The sequence below is a fragment of the Dipodomys ordii genome, unplaced genomic scaffold (assembly GCF_000151885.1).
Source record: "Dipodomys ordii isolate 6190 unplaced genomic scaffold, Dord_2.0 Scaffold89, whole genome shotgun sequence".
Lineage (NCBI taxonomy): Eukaryota > Metazoa > Chordata > Mammalia > Rodentia > Heteromyidae > Dipodomys > Dipodomys ordii.
This window is the reverse complement of record NW_012267305.1, coordinates 8,718,267-8,738,768: the sequence shown is the minus strand read 5'-3', so window position 1 is coordinate 8,738,768 and position 20,502 is coordinate 8,718,267. Positions and strand designations below refer to the sequence as shown.

Sequence of the window (20,502 nt, the reverse complement as noted above, 5' to 3'; positions counted from 1 at the left end):
ATTCTTAGTATATAAGAGTCTTTGTTTCTAATCTGCCTCAGAAGAATGATATTAAACTTAGCTTTGTCCTTGATTAGTACCCAGAACTTTGTGTATATATTTTATACAACAATGTTTGTATAGCACTGACTATATGCCATTTTTAAAGTTAATACTGTGTAGTGATTAGCAGCAGTATTTATACAAAATAGTCCCTTTTTAATTATTCAAAGTATATAAACTATGTAGTCTAACATATAAAACATATAGAAGTATGCATAAAGATCTATATAAAGAATACAGGTGGGGCCCGCCATTCACTTGCTTCATGGTTTCACTGTGGCAACATTTGTCCCAGAACCGAAGAGTAGGAGTATAGGCCTCCGTTTAACTCTTCCTGCCAAGATGTCTATTGGTGTGCCAATGAAAGTCCTGCATGAAGCTGAGGACCATATTATTGCATGTGAGACAAACACTGGTGAGGTATATCGAGGAAAGCTCATTGAAGCAGAGGACTCCATGAACTGCCAGATGTCCAACATCACAGTCCTGTACAGAGATGGCCGAGTGGCACAGCTGGAGCAGCTCTACATCCAAGGCAGCAAGATCCACTTTCTGATTTTCCCTGATACGCTAAAAAATGCACCAGTGTTAAAGAGCATGAAAAATAAAAACCAAGGCTCCAGGGCTGGCTATGGAAAAGCTGCTATTCTGCAGGCCCAAGTGGCTGCAAGAGCAAGAGGATGTGGAATGGGACGTGGAAACATCTTCGAGAAACAAAGGTAATTTTCTCTGTTAAATGGAACTTAGCCTTTTCTTTTTCTGTAGGTTATCTGAGATGTTGGGATGGGTACCTGTATGTATGTTTTCTTTTGACATCATTTTTTTTAAAGATCAGAACTGTTAAACTAAATAAATCTGATTGTGTTGTTAAAAAAAGAATACATATAGCATTGGTAATTTGCACAGACTGATTTTACCAAGTAAAGAATTCACCTGTTTTGAAGTCACTAGTTCTGAAATACTGTGGGTGGCTGAAGGCATGGACGGATGGGCCTGTGTGCTGAGCTGCTATAGCTTATGCAGTATGCCTGTGCTGGGTATGAGAGCTATAAGTCCATGAAATGACATCTTTAAATCCATGAAAAATGGTATGATATTGTATTTGGTCTGGACAAACAAGAGTGCACTGGGAATATCATCTCTGGAATCACCTTGCTAGATCTCTCTCTCTCTCTCTCTCTCTCTCTCTCTCTCTCTCTCTCTCTTTCTCTCTCTCTCTCTCTCTCTCTCTCGTCAATCGTGGAGTCTGCACTCTGGGCCTAGGTGCTGTCCCTCAGCTCTTCAACTCAAGGCTAGTGCTCTACTAACACAGTGCTATTTCCAGCTTTTCTGCTTATGTGGTGCTGAGGAATCGAACCCAGGGCCTCATTCATGCAAGGCAAGCACTCTACCATTGAGCCACCTTCCCAGCCCCTGCCAGATTCTCTTCACAAGTTTCCTTCTATGCCCTCAATCTGATGAGGGTAGCAGATTATAATAATGTGAAATCTAAGCTAGGGGAGTGGCATACAGCAGACATTTTATGAATGTATTTGAATGAGTAAATGACATAAAGCTTTGGGTGCAGGATGCATTTGCTCCAGCAATTTTGTCAACATGGCTCATGAATCCTAAGGATCCCTTAGATCCTCCCAGAAAGGTTATGAGGCCAAAATGATTTTATAATTACATGAATGCATTATTTACCTTTTTCATGATGTTGACATTTGCATTGATCATACAGAAGCAATGGCGGGCCATTTTCTTGGCTTGTTAGCATGAAATAAGGCATTGGGACCAAGTTCTAGTAGCTGGCATTGTAGTCTTCACTGCCAGCCCTCATAGAGAAACAGGAAAGTCCAGTTTCATACATGGGTGTCCTTGATTAGGCAATAAAAGTATTTATCTTATTAATCTCAATTCTTAAGTACTATGCATAAATCCCTTGTGCTGCACACTGAAGTATGATGTTAATATTGAAAAGCACTTGTGCAGTTGTTTGAATTGCATGTTCAACTGGCCACTTGTTTTCATGGAAGACATTAAAAAATGAAAAGGATGATTGACAAACTATGGTAATTCAGAGCTGGGTATTTGACAGATACTCCCCCCTTCTCCCTCAAAGTTGGCCTGTCACTTGAAAGAAAACAGCTGACAACCCTTGGTTACCAAGGACACAATTGGAAATTCAAACAAAAATAAGAAGTTTGGCAAGTAAGTATTCATCACTGTGAGTTTGACAGTTTCCCAACAGTTAAAAAAAACTTTTCTGATGAGACTGGTAGTAACATTGACAAATACATATGTTTTGAATTTTGTATGATTAAAGCTATAAATATTTAGAAGGTTTCCACAACTCAGAAAAAAATTAACTTATTGGAACATTGACATACTCACAGGTTACTATCGTACTCACAGGTTACTATCGTATCCATGTAAAGTGCACAATTCAGGGTTTATAGCATATTCATAAATCATGCAGTCAGCCACACAGCCATTTCCACCATCTCAAAACAATCTCTGTGCCCTTTACCTATCATCCCCTAGCCCCCGTTTCCTTACAGCTCCCTCCCCAATGTATAGCTGGAAGTCAGCAGTAATATTAGCAGAATAAGTGGTTGATCCCATTTTACTGGAGAGAGTTCAGGACTGGATGGGTTACTAAGACCAAGTACACAATTAGGAAGCCCAAGGAAAAACCACAAAGCAAATATATAAGGACTCTCTTTTCCTCTATTGTCTGGCTATGCTCCACCACTAAATCCAAACTGTGACCACTTCCTATCTTCTAATCCATTTGATGACATCTCAAATACTATTTCCTGTAAACTACTATCTTTAGCAACTCTGTATTGTGGCCCTGGTTATCCTAGCTTTGGAGACTTTAGCACATTCAGAATGCCATCTCATGTTCCTTCAGGAATGTCTGTCACTAGCCCTTGCCCACACATTGTAGTCAGACCCATTTTCTCAGAGTTCTGTGGGCATGAACTTTAATTGACCTCACACTTTTGCCTAAGAACCATGTGATAATTCAAGTTTTGGAAATCTAGCTTATAATAATGTATTAAGTTGGCATTTTAGCATGCCTTAATTAACATTTTAGACCAAATGCAGCTGAAAACTAGTCGATTCTGCCACAGAATGTTCAGCAAACACTGTATCTATCTAATTCTGCTTTGGCATATAATTGTGCCAGTGGAAATAACTCCAATTTTACCTTTCCATTAGGATTGAATTATTGTTTTATTTCACTGCACACACATCTGCTCAACCAAAAGCATCACTTCCAAGAGAAGACTCAAAAACACCCATCAAGCTGGTCACTGGTGGCACATGCCTGTAATCCTAGTTACTCAGGAGGCTGAGATCTGAGGATCGCGGTTCAAAACCAGCCTGGGCAGGAAAGTCTGTGAGACTCTTATCTCCAATTAACCACCAATCAAACAGAAGTGGCACTGTGGCTCAAGTGGTAGAGCGCTCACATTGAGCTTAAGAGCTCAGGGACAGTGGCCAGGCCCAGAGTTCAAGCCCCACAACTGGAAAAACAACAACAACAACAAAACAAAACAACAACAACAACAAAAGACCCATCAAAAATCCTCTTCTCATTCACTTCACTTAAATATGAATGGTGGATGGTATAGTCAATCGAATAATGCTGAATTGAAAGTGTTAACCAAAACAATGTAGTCAATCAAGAGAATAGCTGCTATTCAGCTAGCCCTGAAACCCCAAACAACAGCAGTGCAAATGGGACACAGAATAAACCGCCACAGCAGACATGTGCAATACTAAGGAAAGCAATACACTCTCTACCTGAGTTGTCATGGCCATTTATCTGCCATTGCCGTGTGTCTTTGTGGAATTTGTACCAATGAAGTGAACAATGATCTGGCTATCATCTTGTGTGAGTCCTGCCTCCTGTCAGAAATGATTTCACCACATCTGTGTAAGAATGACTAAAACAGCATAGCTTTCTCTCTGCAGAAGCATGCTCAGTGTAGAGCTGGGACACCTTTGTGTGGCTGACAAAGATGTCTAATTAATGTGCACTAGAGAAATCTTTGGGTCATCTCAGTGGGAAATGATACTTAATCACAGGCATTTACCTAACGTGGTCTCTTTTTACCTGCACATTACAGAGGTTTAGTGACACTGTTTCATCTTTTATCTTATATTTTAAATTTTTATTGTTACTATAAAGGTGGTGTACAGAGGGGTTACAGTTACATAAGTCAGGTAAATAGTACATTTCTTTTTGGACAATGTCACCCCTTCCCTTGCTCTCTCCCAATTTTTCCCTTCCCTTCCTACCCAGTAATTTTATAGTTCATTTTCTACACAATGTCTAGTAAGTAGCACTGCTGTATTTGTTCACCCTTTGTCCTTCCATTTCTGTGCTCTGCATTACCTTCCCAAAGACTGATAAATGAACAAACAAGACAGAAAGAAAAGAAAACAAAAAACAACAACAAAGAAAAAACATCTCGTTTCTCTTTCCTGGAGTCCACTTCGATAAAAATTTTATTTATTTATTTATTTCGTCAGTCGTGGGGCCTGAACTCTGGGCCTGGGCACTGTCCCTCAGCTTTTCAGTTCAAGGCTAGCGCTCTACCTATTGAGCCACAGCGCCACTGCTGGCTTTTTCTGCTTATGTGGTGCTGAGGAATTGAACCCAGGGCCTCATGCATGCAAGGCAAGTGCTCTACCACTGAGCCACCTTCCCAGCCGGTGGATAAAAATTTTATATGATCAGAGGACATAGGCATTGTTCCTTTGTCTTCCTCCCTTAAGAATATCCTCTTTTGGCATCACGGTTTCATATTTTCTTTACATGTACATAAAGAAACATATTCTTTTTAGTTAATGTTAGTGTTCATATACCTAGAATAAATTTGTATCATCTTTGCTTGTTATCTTAAATGAAAATACTGTATGTAGGTTCTTTAGAAATGTTTAGAAAGAACTGTTTCCCCAGCTCTCACTGTTGTATCTTCTACACTTTGATACCTGCAGCATTGCTTTATGCTCTGAATTGGTTTTGCTTTTTTAAGGTCTTTTATATTTCCATGTGACTTTTAGGATTTATTTTTCTACTTTTAGGAAGTATGTCACTTGGAATTAGTGGGGAATTACATGAAATCAGTTGTATGGCTGTTTTCACAATATTAATTCTGCCAGTCCATTAACATGAGAAGACTTTTTCATGTTCTTTTGTCTTCTTTCATTTATTTCTTCATTGTTTTCTAGTTTTCATTGTAGAGGTCTTTTACTTTCTTAGTGAAGTTTAATATAATTGTAGTTTTTGATACTAATGTGAATGGGATTGTTTTCCTGATTTCTGTCACAGTGTTTTTGACTGTTGGTATTTGGAAAAGCTATTGATTCTTCAATGTTAATTTTGTGCCTTGCTACTTTGCCAAAAGTGTTTATCACGTCTAGTTTTGGGTGGCATCTTTAGGATCCTTTAAGAATATGATCGGGCTGGGAAGGTGGTTCAGTGGTAGAGTGCTTGCCTTGCATGCATGAGGCCCTGGGTTCGATTCCTCAGTACCACATAAGCAGAAAAGGCTGGAAATGGCACTGTGGCTCAAGTGGTAGAGTGCTAGCCTTGAGCTGAAGAGCTGAGGGACAGTGCCCAGGCCAGAGTTCAGGCCCCACAACCGACAAAAAAAAAAAAGAATATGATCATATCACTTGAAAATAGGGATAATTTGACTGATTCCTTTGGATTCAGTCTTTTTGTTTCTCTTGCCTTATTGCTGTGAAGGAAGTCAAACAGTATATTGGATAAGAGTGGGCAAAGTGGACATCCTTATCTCACTCTTGACTTTAAAATAAAAGTTTTCGGGGCTGAGAAGGTGGCTCAGTGGTAGAGTGCTTGCTTTGCATGCCTGAGGCCCTGGGTTCGATTCCTCAGTACCACATAAAGAAAAAAAAAAGAAGGCTTTTCAAAAAAAAATAAATAAATAAAAAAATAAAAGTTTTCATTTATTCCTCTTTTAGTGTGATGTTGACTATAGATTTGTTGTATATAGCCTCTATTATATTTGGGAACATTGTTTCTACTCCTAGTTTCTTCAGAACTTTTTTCATGAAAGAATGTTAACTTTTATGTAAAGGTTTTCCTATATCAATTCAGATGATCATGTGATTTTTTATCTTTGATTCAATATGCATATTAGAGTTATTGATAGACTTTCAAAGAACCAAGTTTTGCTGATATGGAGATTTGCTCACTTGGTTTGCTTGGGTAATATTCTACCACTTGGGCCCTACCTCCAGCCAGACTTTTCCTGGTCATTTTTTCAAATTTTAAGGTTTTTAAAATTGTTATTGTAGTGTTGATATACAGAGGGGTTGCAGTGGAAAATGAACTATACTTCTTGGTTATTTTCGAGATGGAATCTTGCAGACTTTTCTACTCAGGATGGCTTTGAACCATGCTCCTCCAGATCTCAGCCACCTGAGTAGCTTGGATTACAATTATGAGCCACTGGTGCTCTGTAGAACTAACATTTTTTTTGTTTAATTCATTCTTTGTATATTTTTAGTCTTAATTTCATTAATTTCTGCCCTGGTACTAGTTTGGGGCTTGGTTTGTTCTTGTTTTTCTAGGAGTTTATTGTATGTTACTAGGTGGCTTTTGGAGCTTGCTTTGATTTTTTTTTTAAATGTAGGTGCTCTAGAAACTTTCCTCTTCATACCACCTCTGCTGTGTCCCAAAAATTCTGATAAGTTGTGTTTGCACATTTATTTGATTTGAGGAATTAAAAAAATTTCCCCCTTATGTCATATTAATGATCCACTGACTATTCAACAGTGCATTGTTCAGTCTCCACATCTTTAAGTGTTTTCTGTAGTTCCTTTTCCCATTGACTTCTAGTTTTGTTCCATTGTAATCTGATAAAACATAAGAGGTCATTTCAGTTTTGGTCTCTTAATAGTGTCCAGTAGATGCTGTATGTTCTCTTAATTCTTTATTTTTTTATTTGAATCCAGGGCCTTACCACCTGCTTAGGTTTGCTTAACTGGTGCTCTAGCAGCCATTCTTCTCCCAACTTAACTTGCCTGATATGAAAAAGGCAAAAAAGGGAAAGAGAATAAAAAAGAAAAGGGGGCAAAAAATCCAATTAGAGAATTAAAGATAAAGTCATTCTAGCTAAAATACTTGGATTGGGGAAGATTCTTTTTTTGAGGGGGGGGGTCTGGTTGTAGGGCCTGAACTCTGGGCCTGGGTGCTGTTACTCAGCTCTTCAGCTCAAGGCTAGCGCTCTACCACTTAAACCACAGCGCCACTTCTGGCTTTTTTCTTTTTGCTTATGTGGTGCTGAGGAATTGAACCCAGGGCCTCATGTATGCAAGGCAAGCTCTCTACCACTGAGCCACCTTCCCAGCCACTGGGGAAGATTCTTTTAGGTCCTCTAGTATTATAATTCACCAGGTATGGAGGAGATAGTAGGTACCAGCAAAGGCAAGAGGGAAGCAAGGGCAGCAAAGGCAGTTCCTCTCTGTGACCACCAACCAATAGTTTAGTGATATATGTAGTAGGATGAGCCCTGTCAGGTATTCCTGCTAGGCTGGTTACAGGTATGTTGTCTGCAATAGGGCTATATTTTCTGTAGTTGCTTTTTTGTATTGCATCCAGATGCAGCCTGAGCCCTGAAAAGCTTTGGCAACATGTAGGATGGCAGACATATTCTGGGGGACGTTAGTATGCACTTAAGGGTGTGACAATCATTCAAATCACAGAAGATCCCTGAATGCCTCAGAGAGTAGGGGAAGCTAGAAGATCATTTTCTGCCTTGGAAGGGAAAGGGGACTGGGCATTGTGCTGGCTACCCTGTTAGTGCTCTGATATCTGGCCATGTACTAGACCACATGCTGGGCCTGAGCCACCAATTACTGTGTCTCCTTCCCAGCCTGAGCTTTCCATTGCTTTAAGGTTTCTATGTATTTGTGTTGAATTGCTCCTTTCTCCGTAACTTTTTTTTGGGGTGGTGTTGGTCATGGGGCCTGAACTCTGGGCCTTAGCAGCTGTCCCTCAGCCCTTCGGCTCAAGGCTAGCGCTCTACCTCTTGAGCCACAGCATCACTTCCGGCTTTTTCTGCTTATGTGGTGCTGAGGAATCGAACCCAGGGTCTCATGCGTGCAAGGCAAGCACTCTACCACTGAGCCACTTTCACACCTCCTTCTCTGTAACTATTTCTCATGGTTGCTTCCCACTCACCCACTCCCTATGTGTAAGATATCCCCAGGAACCTCAGGTTGTGTTTTCTGATCCTTAGAGTAGTTGGTCCCTGATACTAGGCCCCTTCTCAAGATGGCTCTTGGGTATAGTTTTCTGAGAGATAATGAGTGATACAGTAGATTTCTTGTCTACCAGCAGCCTCCCATGCGGGATGAATAGTATTCACACCAATTTAAAGATTTCAAGACTATAAGAACTGTGGCTAGGACTCATGGTTTGTTGTTTTCATTGAGGTCGCCTGCCCTCTCTAGGCTACCTTGTACTTCTAGCACAGGTTTCTCCTTTAGTTTTTGTTGTGATTGAGAGTGCAGGTTTAAGACCCATTTTACAGGCGTGTGGAAACAGTATGGTACAGTAGACTTTGTATTGAGCAGGGAGCTTAGATTCCCTCCTGCCTTTGTCATGTAGAAGCCCTGTGATTGAGACAAGTCACTTTGGTTCTCAGTTATTCAATCATAGAGTGGACACAATTAGGTGTTCCCTGCTTAATGAGCAAGCTCCTATTTGGATAACTTATTTGTTTTCTCCTTAGAGGCGAGCACAGAACCTTGCCTGAATCAGGAGCAGCAATCAATGCTCAGGGAACAAACAAATAAAAGGGTCTTAAAAATAAGAGTGTATTCTATGAATGTAAGCTATGATTAATAATAAATTCAAAAGCCGGCTGCTCCCGTCACTTGGCCTTAAGGGTAACTTGCTTCAAAATGGTTCCTTACAGAATGAACTAAAGCACCTTGACAGATCTTTGTTTTCGAATATAAGAAAAGGACAACTCGCAGCGACCAGTCATGTCTACAAGATGTCAAAAGACCTAACTAATTTGATCGATTCATTGAAAACAGCAAAGCCAACAGCATTGGGCTTTGTGCATCAAAGGAAGCTAAGTGGCTTGGAGCCTTTTCCATTGCTGCTCGTTGGCTTGCCGTCATGTACACACAGCTCTCCTTTCAGTTTTCACAAAATGGCTTATTTTCAGTTTTGAAATGGCAGCCACGTGGGAGCCCCCAGTTGATGGAGAGAGGACAGGGAGAGGCCCAGCTGGTTGACAGCCACTGGGCTCCTTGAGCCCTCTGCTTTGCCTTGGCTGCCGTGGGGAGGCGGCAGTCCAAGGTTTTTATAGTTCCTCTCTCGAATTAGTGCCCGCAGACTCTACAGCTATGAACATGCAATTAGTCTTTGTTTGTGCACAAAAGGGAGCTTGACCCTTGCCTGTCTTTGATTGGCATGTACCACTCTTGTAGCTACTTACCTAAGGCCCTCTGCAAGCAGTGCAGCGTCGTGGTCCTGCACCTGCCTGCAGCTTTTCTCTTTTGTGACTTGTCTCACAGAATATTCGGCCCAACTCGCAGCAAGATTGCAAGTAGGAAGGCTTCATGCAGGCACAGTAAGATTTCCTGTTTTTCAAGGAGGTAGGGGGAATTCGGTGGGAGGGAGGGAGGTTTGAATCTATAATCTGAGGTTGGGGTAATTGCTGAGCCCCCAAAACACTTAGCGAGAGCCCAAAAGAACTGTTTTTTTCTTAATAAATGAATCCTTTGCTTGCTTTCAAAAGCAGACCTCCTTTGCCATCAAAAAACAAGCTGCCCGCACAAGCTGCATTTCTTTCCCAGTTCACCTGCTTTCTTATGAACAGAGAAATTTGTTAGTCTCTTTGAACAACAAGTACTATAAAAGATATGTGATTATTGTGGTCAGAATATTTCTCATTAAATGATGCTTTCCAGGGTTCTAAAAGAGTATTTATTCATAGTGTAGATGAGTTAAATACTGCCATGGTACACTGGATTACATATTTAAGAAATGTTTTTTTGACAGTTACTTTTCAAAATGCCGTTATTTCTTCCTACCCATAACTTAACATGCCATGGTGTATTAGAATAAACTCTCCATACATGATACATGGGAGAAAAAGTCGGAAACATCTCTGCTTTGAACTGAAAATAATTTCCTGTTCTCAGATCTATGAAGAATCTTTAATAAATGCCTCAAAACAATAAGGGCTTCCCTTTTGGAAATATCCACTTATGTTTATGTATGATACTGGCTGATTTATGTGTTATCTCTCTTATTCCTAAAATAGCCCTCCATGTTTGGTTTTATTATCTAAACTTGATAGTGAACACACCGAACATTGCACAGAGATACGAAGTGCTTAAAACCATGTCTGTTTAACCTATAGGTGAAAAGAAGTCTTTCTGTTTGTTCCTCCTTGGCATGTCACTAGGACTTTAATTTTTACTTTTGAAATATACATACTAGATTTTATATAGTCAAAAGAATTTTGTCCCTCAAAGTTACCTTGAGTGCAGACACCCCTTTCAGCATAGTGGCTATCATTATCTCCAGGATGCTACTTCTATACTAACCTGTATAGTGTATGGGAATAGTCCTTATTCACACCATCCTGTCGACCATCTTGGCCATGCCCACTTTGATCTAGTATTTTTACATGTGACTTGAAAAAAAGCCCTACCAACTTGTTTTTGTTTTTTTCTTGGTCATAGGTCTTGAACTCTGAGCCTGAGTGATGTCCCTGAGCTCTTCAGCTCAAGGCAAGCACTCTACCACTTGAGCCACAGCACCACTTTCAGTTTTTTGGTGGTTAATTGCACATAAGAGTCTCTGCCTGGGCTGGCTTTGAACCATGATCCTTAGATCTCAGCCTCTTGAGCAGCTAGTATTACAGACATGAGTCACCAGCGCAGGATCCCACCAACTTTTGATGGAAGGATTTTTCCATAATTGGGGACATTTAAAAGAAAGTATTTCTAATTCGAGAGATGATTCTAAAACAGCTGTTTCATCCCAAACTGGCTATGAGACTCGATTGGCCCAGGTACATGCATTTTCAAACTTACCATCTTACAGAAGTCAGCCTGCCTGTGAATATAGTTTCTGTTGTGTTGAGGTGAGCATGGAATGGTAACAGGAGTTTGCCCTTTGTCATCGTACTTCCTATTTGTGTCCTGTCTCTGCCGCTTGATTATAGCTGTGTGCCTTTGGGAAGTTATTTGACCCCTCCCCCATCTTAGCTTTCTTTCCCCAAAATATTATTTTCCCCAAAGGGTGTGAATTAAAAGAAAAATCTGCCGGGCGCCGGTGGCTCATGCCTATATTCCTAGCTAGTCAGGAGGCTGAGATATGAGGATTGTGGTTCAAAGCCAGCCCAGGCAGGAAAGTCTGTGAGACTCTATCTCCAATAAACCACCAGAAAACCAGAAGTGGCGCTGTAGCTCAAGTGGTAGAGTGCTAGCCTTGAGCTGAAGAACTGATGGACAACAACCAGGCCCAGACTTCAAGCCCCATGACTAACAAAAAAGAGAAAAGAAAAATCTGTACAGTACCTTCGGTACATAGTACGTACTCAATACACATTTTTTTTCTTGTTTTTTTTTTTTTTTTTTGTGGTCCTAGGACCTGAGTGCTTTCCCTAAGCTTTTGTGCTCAGGGCGGGCTCTCTACCACTTCAGCCACGGCTCAACTTCTGGCTTTTGGGGGGTAATTTAATGGAGAAAGGAGTCTTATGGACTCTCCTGCCCAGGCTGGCTTTGAACTGTGAGCCTGGATCTCATCCTCCTCAGTAGCTAGGATTACAGTCATGAGCCACTGGCACCAGGCTAAACATTTGTTTCTTATGTTTACATTTTCTGCCAGTGTTTGGTAAAACAAAAAATTTTTGTAGTCATGCTTCATTTCCTTGTGATTCATAGCTCTGGGTTAGAAGGGATCTTAAAACAATCATATCCAGTGTTTTTCAATCTTGTTCTTTAACAACATATACTTCAAAGGAAAACCAGTGAAATCCCAATAATCACAACAACCAAGGTAAAGGTGCTATAGTTTAAGTGGGTGGCTCCAAAGTAGAGGGTGCCAGTTCATGTCTTCCTCTATCTCTTCAGGTGAGTTGTGTTGTCACCCCTGAATCTGTGTCTCTACTTTCCCAATATAGGCTACAAAGGGAGTCATAACCAACCTTTAAGTCTCCACTCAAATGCTTAAATATCCACAGTATTTTCTAGGAAAAAAAGCCAGCCAGAAATATTCTCTTCTTTCCAATTCTCCAATGACAGTTCATGGATATATATAACACTTAACCAAATTTTCTTCATATGAGAGTTATTTTCATATATATCTATTTTCATACCAAATTCTTTGGGGGCAGGGTCCGTATCTTAATTGTCTCTGTGTCTCCCACAGTGCATGGTGATTTAACCTAATTGCTGCTTATTGGAATAAATCCAAATCATATTAAGATCTTGGAAGCTAAGGGGGAGATTCCTAACTTTTTTCAAAATTATCCTCTTGCAAAAGTAACTTGAGATGCTTTACAAGTATGGACCATGTTGATTTATATCATCTTTGCCTGATTTAGTAAGGAATTAGAGACATTCTAATTGCCCTTTGGTCCTATTTCCATCATTTGAAGGAAAAAGAGGCAAAAAAACCCATGTTCCACACAGTTACTACCTTAAAATATGTAAACAAGTTGAAAACATTTAGAGTAGGTACTAATAAGATGCCTACAGTTTACAAAAAGGCAGAAAAGTAGATAAATGTTGATAACATCTGCTTTAAAACATGAACTGAGGAAGTTTAAGGACTTAGTGGAAAAGGGCTTTGGAAGTGTATTGGGTCGAATACAAATAAAACAACAGAGAACTGCAGTGAGAGAGCAGCACTATGTGGTTATGCTCATTTCCAAGTTGACACCGAAAGGAGACAGTCATCAAATGTGATGGTACTTCTGTGGAAAAATATGCAAGCTCTTAGTCTTATGCATGAAACCTTATATATTCATACTATTTTGCATTCTGTAAGTAAAGTAGGATGCAAGGTGGCTAACTTACACATTAGTCCACACACCTGTGTGGTAGCAATTAATATCAATGATCAGAGGTAACATTGGAAGTTATCTATTTTTATGTTGGCCTGAACTCAGGGCCTTGTGTTCTCAACTTAGCTTTTTAGCTCAAGGCTGGTACTCTACCACTTGAGCCATGCATTCAGTTCTGGGTTTTTGCTGGTGAAATAGATATACAAGTCTCTTCTATTTGTTTTCTGCCCTGGCTACCTATGAACTGTGGACTCAGTTCTCAGCATCCTGCATAGCTAGGATTATAGGTGGGAGCCACTGGTACCTGGTTCCCATATATATTACCCATCCTGGGGCTTGAAGTATGGGTCTGGGCGCTATCCTTGAGTGTTTATGCTCAGGGCTAGCTCTTTACCACTTGAGCCATAGTTCTACTTTGTTTTTCTGTGATTAATTGGAGATAAGAGTTTCTCAGGGACTTTTCTGCACTGTTTGGTTTGGAACTGTGATCCTCCTCAATTCTCAGCCGCCTGAGTAGCTAGGATTATACGCGTGAGCCATTGGTGCCTGACACCATGTTTATTTTTATACAGATTACTTATTTATTACAGATTACTTATTTCACAATCACTCTGTTTTTCAGTATACTGCATAACAGCAGAAATGCAATAATGTTTGCAATCCCTCTTTACATCTTGTGAGTTGGGGTAAATTCGGGCTGGGCCACCATTCACTTTGCCAGTCATCAAGCCAAATTTTTACGTCTCTTCAGACTTGTGAAACAAGTCTCAAAGAAATAAAGGGAGAGAAATGCTGTCCAAATGGGGCTTGGTTCATGCATTTGAAGGGAGCTTCACATATTTGGCTTGTATGTGGAATGAAGTTGGTAATGCTGCTGAGCTGACAGTTCAAAAAGTTAAGAACATTGCTTGAAAGGCAGCAAAAAAGAGCAATGACCTGACTAAATTGAACTGTTCTCAGAAGAACTACACTTAGCTAATAAATACATAGAGAAATGTTCAAAATCCTTAGCCAGCCAGGTGCTAGAGGCTCATGTTTGTAATCCTAGCTATTCAAGAGGCTGAGATCTGAAGATCATGGTTCAAAGCCAGCCCAGGCAGGAAAGGCCATGAGACTGTTACCTCCAATTAAACACCAGAAAACCAGAAGTGGCGCTGTGGCTCCAAGTGGTAGAATGCACTAGCCTTGAGTCAAAGAGCTCAGGGACAGGGCCCTGGCTGAGTTCAAGCCTCAAGGCCAACAAAAAAACAAAACAAAACAAAACAAAAACCCCTTAGCCATAGCAGAAATGCTAATTAAAACCCCACTAAGATTTCATCTCACCTCAATCAGAAATCATCAAGAAACCAAACAAAAAGACGACAGGGTAGGGGAGGAAAGAAACCCTCATAAGCTGTTGATAGAAATATAAAGTAGTACAACCATGATGGAAATCAGTATGGAAGTTCCTCCAGAACACTAAAAATCAATCCTACCTTATGACCTTGCTATACTGCTAGGGGTTAACATGTGGTTGGAATCTGAGGGCCAGAAAGACTGAATTATCTTTAATCATATTACTGGATTTAGATAATATTTTAGAATTAGCTAACTAATATCTAGTTGTCAACAATTCTGTTGTTAACAAGGTATAGATAGGGGCCTGGGCTAGAATGTAAAGAGTCACCTCTGGGTCTCTATTTTCAATGTCTCAGATTGCAGAAATAGTGTAGCAACTTGATGGTTGGACAAGAGCAAGGGCATTTCACTGCACTTCAAATCAGCTTTGAACTCAAAAGCTGATTTCCAACTCAGAATGTGAACCTTTGACCTTGATTTGAATGAAATTTCCATTTGTAAATAAAACAGGGCCTCCATTAGGATTCTAAGTAATATTTTAAATTGTAAAAGTGGTTAAAAACAGCAGCAGCAGCAACAACAACAAAACACACACACACACTCAGTTTAAAAACCAAAAGAAAGTTGTTAGTAATTCTGGCTTAGGGTCCTGCTGTCTGTGAAATACTGAAGCAATTGTTTTTTGCAATTTATTTATTTATTTTTGCCAGTCCTGGGGCTTGAACTGTAGGCCTGCGTGTTGTCCTTGAACTTTTCTGTTCAAGGCTAATGCTCTTATCACTTGAGCCACAGCTTCACTTCAGAGTGTTGTTTGGTTTGGTTTGGTGGTTAATTGGAGATAAGAGTCCCACAGACTTTTCAGCTTGGGATGGCTGGGAACTGCGACCCGACCCGCAGACCCTTAGCCTCCTAAGTAGCTAGGATTAAAGGAGTGAGCCACTGGTGCCAGGCTACGGAAGCAATTTTTTTTTCAGTTGTGGGGCTTGAACTCAGGGCCTGAGTGTTGTCCCTGAACTCCTTTGCTGAAGGCCAGCACTTTACCACTAAACCCCAGCTCCACTTCCAGTTTTCTGGTGGTGAATTGGAGATAAGCATCTCTTGGACTTTCCTGCTGGGGCTGGCTTTACACTGTAATCCTCACGTCTCAGTGTCCTCAGTACCTAAGATTGCAGGTGTGAGCCACCGTGCCCCACTGTTTACTGAAGCAGTTTTGAAGTTTGTAAATTGGGTGAGTTAGGGTTATGCTGAGTGTAAGGTCTGCCCCAGGCCATGCAGGCCCTGTGCAGACACCTCCCTCCCTCTTGGTTAAGTTTCCACCCAGTATCTGTTACCTAGGTAACAGGCACACCTGGAAGCAGTCCCTCCTTCTCAGGCTAGGTCACATCCTGGGCCACCTCTGGCCTTCAACTGACCATAAGTGGGTGGGTGCCAGGCCCTGGGGTCACATTCAGATCCAGTGTGGCCACACCTCTTCCTGTCCCTGGCCTAGATTAGTCCTGGCCTGGGGGTTGGGTCACCCCTTTCCTCCATGCCTCTCCACCATGGGGGAGGGGGCAGCAGTTTGGTAAATAAACTTCTTTTCGTGCCTGAATAATGCGTGGTGTTCTCTTCATGGGCTATCTGATGAAACCTACCCACTTAATATACCTTACACTGAGTGGGGCTCTGCTTATTTCTGCTGTGTATCTGGAGGCTCTCTGTGCATCTAAGTGCTTGCCTCCCAGAATCTTCACTCTCAGACTTAGAAGGGATCTTAGGAGTTATCTAATCCAAGCCTTCCCCCCGCCCACCCCACCACCACTTTTCAAATCTGCTTTCCAACAATGAGTGGCACAGAAAATAGCAGTAAGAACTGAGAAGGTGTGTGTGGTTTAGGGATGTTATGCCTCCTCAGGAAGGACAGATACCAAAGGAATAGCAAGAAGAAATGGGAAAGAGGTGTGTGAGAGCAAGTTGTCAGTCTAAGGAAGAAGGCCAAATTGGAATAAGATGTTTTATTGTTAAGACTCTACCAGTAACACTTAACCACTCCCAACTCTCCAGTCTTGTCTCATTTTATAAAGTTTTGTATTCTATCACTGGTCACTGTCTTGAAATCTAGTTATCCATCATTATGCTTGTGTTCCTCTCCAAATGAGGACTTCCTAGATTAAAAAAAAAAGTCTGACATTCAGGGCACTAACCTGGAAATTTGGTGATGTGGATAGAAATATTGGCCCTGGGTTAGAAAGGCTGACTTTTGGCTTCAATAACTCTAGACTGTACCTGGTGCTGGTGGCTTACACCCTAGCTATTCAGGAGGCTGAAATCTGAGGATCACAGTTCGAAGCCAGCCTGGGCAGGAAAAGTCCAAGAGACTCTTATCTCAAATTAATCACTAGAAACTGGAAGTAGTGCTATGGCTCAAAGTGGTAGAACACTAGCCTTGAGCAAAGGGAGCTCAGGGACAGCACCTAGGCCCCAAGTTCAAGCCCCACAACTGACAAAAACAAACAAGAAAGAAAAAAAAACACACCTCCAGATTGTAAATTCTCCTGAGGTATTCACTGATTCTATGACCTTGGGCAAGTCACTTAATCTTAGCCATAGTTACCTCCGGTATGGAAATAAGCTATCCCTACCTGGTTGTAAGCCTGAGAACTGCAGAGAGTGCTTGATGCTAGGTGCTTGGCAAATGGTAGCTGATGAGATTTGGCTTTAAGGTTTTAAGAAATGCTTGTGGAGCCGGGCGCTGGTGGCTCACGCCTGTAATCCTAGCTACTCAGGAGGCTGAGATCTGAGGATCGCGGTTCAAAGCCAGCCTGGGCAGGAAAGACCGTGAGACTCCTATCTCCAATAAAGCACCAGAAAACCAGAAGTGGCGCTGTAGCTCAAGTGGTAGAGCGCTCGCCTTGAGCTGAAGAGCTGAGGGACAGCACTCAGGCCCAGAGTTCAAGTCCCACGACCGACAAAAAAAAGAAAAAAAAAAAGAAAGGCTTGTGGGGGTTATTCACATGGGACAAGTAGAAGAGTACTGAACCTACTGGAAGCTCATTCCGGTTGACCCCTAGTACTTCTCCAGCCTCATAATGGTGACTTCCTTCTAGTAAACTGGCTTGCCCAAGTACAGAAAGCTTAATAGTATGCAACTCTGTTGTCATGCTGGCCTGTTTGACTTCGTTTACTTGTCCTTCAATACAAGGTAATAGGTCAGGTTTCACCAGTGTAGCAACCTCAGCTGTTGTCTGGGGATGGGACTCCTGAATGAGGCCAGAAGTAAATGTATGCTCGCTATCTAGGGCCCAACCAGGGAAATTTACCTGTGGGCATCTTTAGGTATCTTGGAACAAATCGGCAGGCTTCTTTGTTATTGGTGATCATAATTGTGGATGCTGTCACAGATAAGTTCTTCACTAAATCTCTACTTGTTTTCTCTCTGCTAAGTGTTGGGAGTAGAGAGTTGATAGTCCTTCTCTAGAAGAATACGGGAGACGACAAGACTGTGTGGTGAATATTGTTTGGAAAAGGTGCACAGGGTGGCATAAGAGATAAAGGTGTGCTTTTCTTCTCTTTCTTGGAAATTTTCAGAAAGCCTCCTGGGAGACAAGATCCCTGATCTGAATCCTAAGACAAAGTCAAGAAGGAAAGTTTAGTCCAATCAGAAGCAGTGGCATATATAAAGGCAAAAAATGGACATGAGTTTTCTGGTAGTGTAAGAAGTAAGAAAGGGGCCATAATAAGGATCACAACAATAACAGTTACAAGCTGGGCACTGGTAGCTCACAACTGTAATCCTAGCTATTCAGGAGACAGAAATCTGAGGATTGTAGTTTGAAGCCAGTCAAGGCAGAAAAGTCTATGAAACTCTCCTATTAAACACCAAAAAACCCAGAAGTGGAATTGTGGCTCAAGTGGCAGAATGCTAACCTTGAGCACAAAAGCTCAGGGACAGCACCCAGGCCCTGAGTTCAAGCCCCAGGAGTGGTACACACAACACATATCATGTATTGGATACTGTGTTCACTATTTAACAGTTGATAACTCATTTAAAGGTCAAAATAAGCCAGTCAATCATTATTTTAATCAATTGTTTTATTTGCTGGAATTTAATTGTGCATAACTCACAGTAGACTGTACACTAGGTGGATTTTGTGTGCTATTTAATCTAATCATCACTATTACTGCCTATTTTGAAAATGTATATAGATGGCAGCTGGATCAAGCTAAATTTGAACTCAGTGACTGGTTCTTCAGCAGTAAGCTATAGAGAGGCATTGCCTATTGGAAAAAGTATATCCTAGTGAAAAATGATCTATCAGGCACTCCTGTCTGACATGAGGCACAAATGCAGCCTCCCCAGACTCTTTTGGAAATAGGCTGGGTTATAATAAACTAATGCATACTCAAGTGGACTCTGAAATCAGCAGAGAGGTGAAAAAATCGCTTCCTCCTGGAGGAGAATGTCCCTATGCAAGAGTTGAGAGCATTCAGAAAACACTGTAGAAGGTAGGCATTCATGAGACATGCCAAGTCCTAGTTCTTACAGTGTGTTTTAGAGACACTTCATCTTGACCATACACTGTAAACAGAGCAGCAGAAATTGGGTTCCAATGCCAAGTGGTGAGCTCTTATACAAAAGGACTTCGTCTTCCTTCTAAGCCATCCGAAAGTTAGTTTCCTCCCTGATAGAATTTGGGCAGCTTATTCTAGTTTGAAACCAGCTGTACTCCCTTGGGACTTGGGACATGCCCTCTGTGACTCTGATGATGTGGCTGAGGCTTCAACTCCATTTGCATGCACAACTGGGGTCTGTCTGTCACTCACCTGGACACAGTGACTATGGGCACATCCCTTAATGTCCTCATTGGTTATGTGGAAATACTCTACTATCTTACTTACCTCACTAGATCCTAGGGACAAAATCAGGGTATATGGGCCAGGTATCAGTTGCTCATGTCTATAAACCTAGCTACCCAGGATGCTGAGATCTGAGGATCATGGTTTGAAGCCACTCTAGGCAAGAAAGTTCTTGAGATTCATTTCTCTAATTAGCCAGCAAGAAACTAGAAGCAGAGCTATGGCCAAAGTGGTAGAGAGCCATCCCTGAGAGAAAAAGCTATGGGACAGCTCTCAGGTTCTCAATTCAAGCCCCAGTGCTAGTATACTCATGCACACACGCATGCACTCATGCACACACGAATGAGCACACACAAACACAAATGAAGCCATATGAAGGCTAAGAGAATGCAAAAATATGAAATAAACATAAGTGTGGTCATTGTTCCTTTATCCTTTTTGCTTGTCGCCTGCAATGACATTTTAAACTCATTAAGGACAAGATTACACCTTTCCTTCTGGAAACCTCAGGATATGAACCTTCTAGCCCTGGTGAGCGTTTGCCAGGAGACCATCTTTGTGTTTCTGGCAGTTTCTTTCTTAGGCTCGAGCAGGTGCTTATTTCTTTTATATTAGTATGATTTTATTTTATAAAATTTCTGGAGAGTGCTTCACCTCCCTTTTCCTTTTGAAAACAGTAGCTCTGGACCCATGTCACGGAGTTCTTACATAGTGAGTTGAAAGGCCCTAAGCAGGCGTGAGCCGACTCCTTTCACTCACTTTCCAACACTGTGATAGTGGTAATTAACAGGGTTGGAGGACTGAGTGAGTCTGGGTACACAGGCTGACCCTCTCACCTGGGAATCTTCTAAGGACACCTGCCTTGCATCATTAAGGCTCCTTTACCCAATTGACATAGTCTGACCGTCTCTAGTAGTGGGAGCAAACAAAGACCACCATTTACTGCCTGGAGTGCACGGATGAATACAATTGGGCCCTTGGACTAGGTCCCCAGGCTAGGTCCAGACAGCTGCTAGTGTATAAGGATTGCAAATTAACGTGTTTCTATTTAGAACATGTATGTTTTGATTGAATCTGAAGAAAAGCATGAGGTGGCTGCCCCTTTGGAAAACAAACTAATTATGTACTCCTGCCTTGTCTAGTGGTAGGAAGCCAGACTGGGCTACAACAGCAGTTGTTGGGGGGGGGAGGATTTTCTTCTCTGTTGAACATGAAACTC

General features: G+C 41.4%; 1 pseudogene; it reads left to right on the top strand.

Moving 5' to 3' along the window:
• Nucleotides 1-319: 319 nt before the first annotated feature.
• On the top strand, nucleotides 320-765 carry LOC105992878 (annotated as a pseudogene).
• Nucleotides 766-20,502: the final 19,737 nt, after the last annotated feature.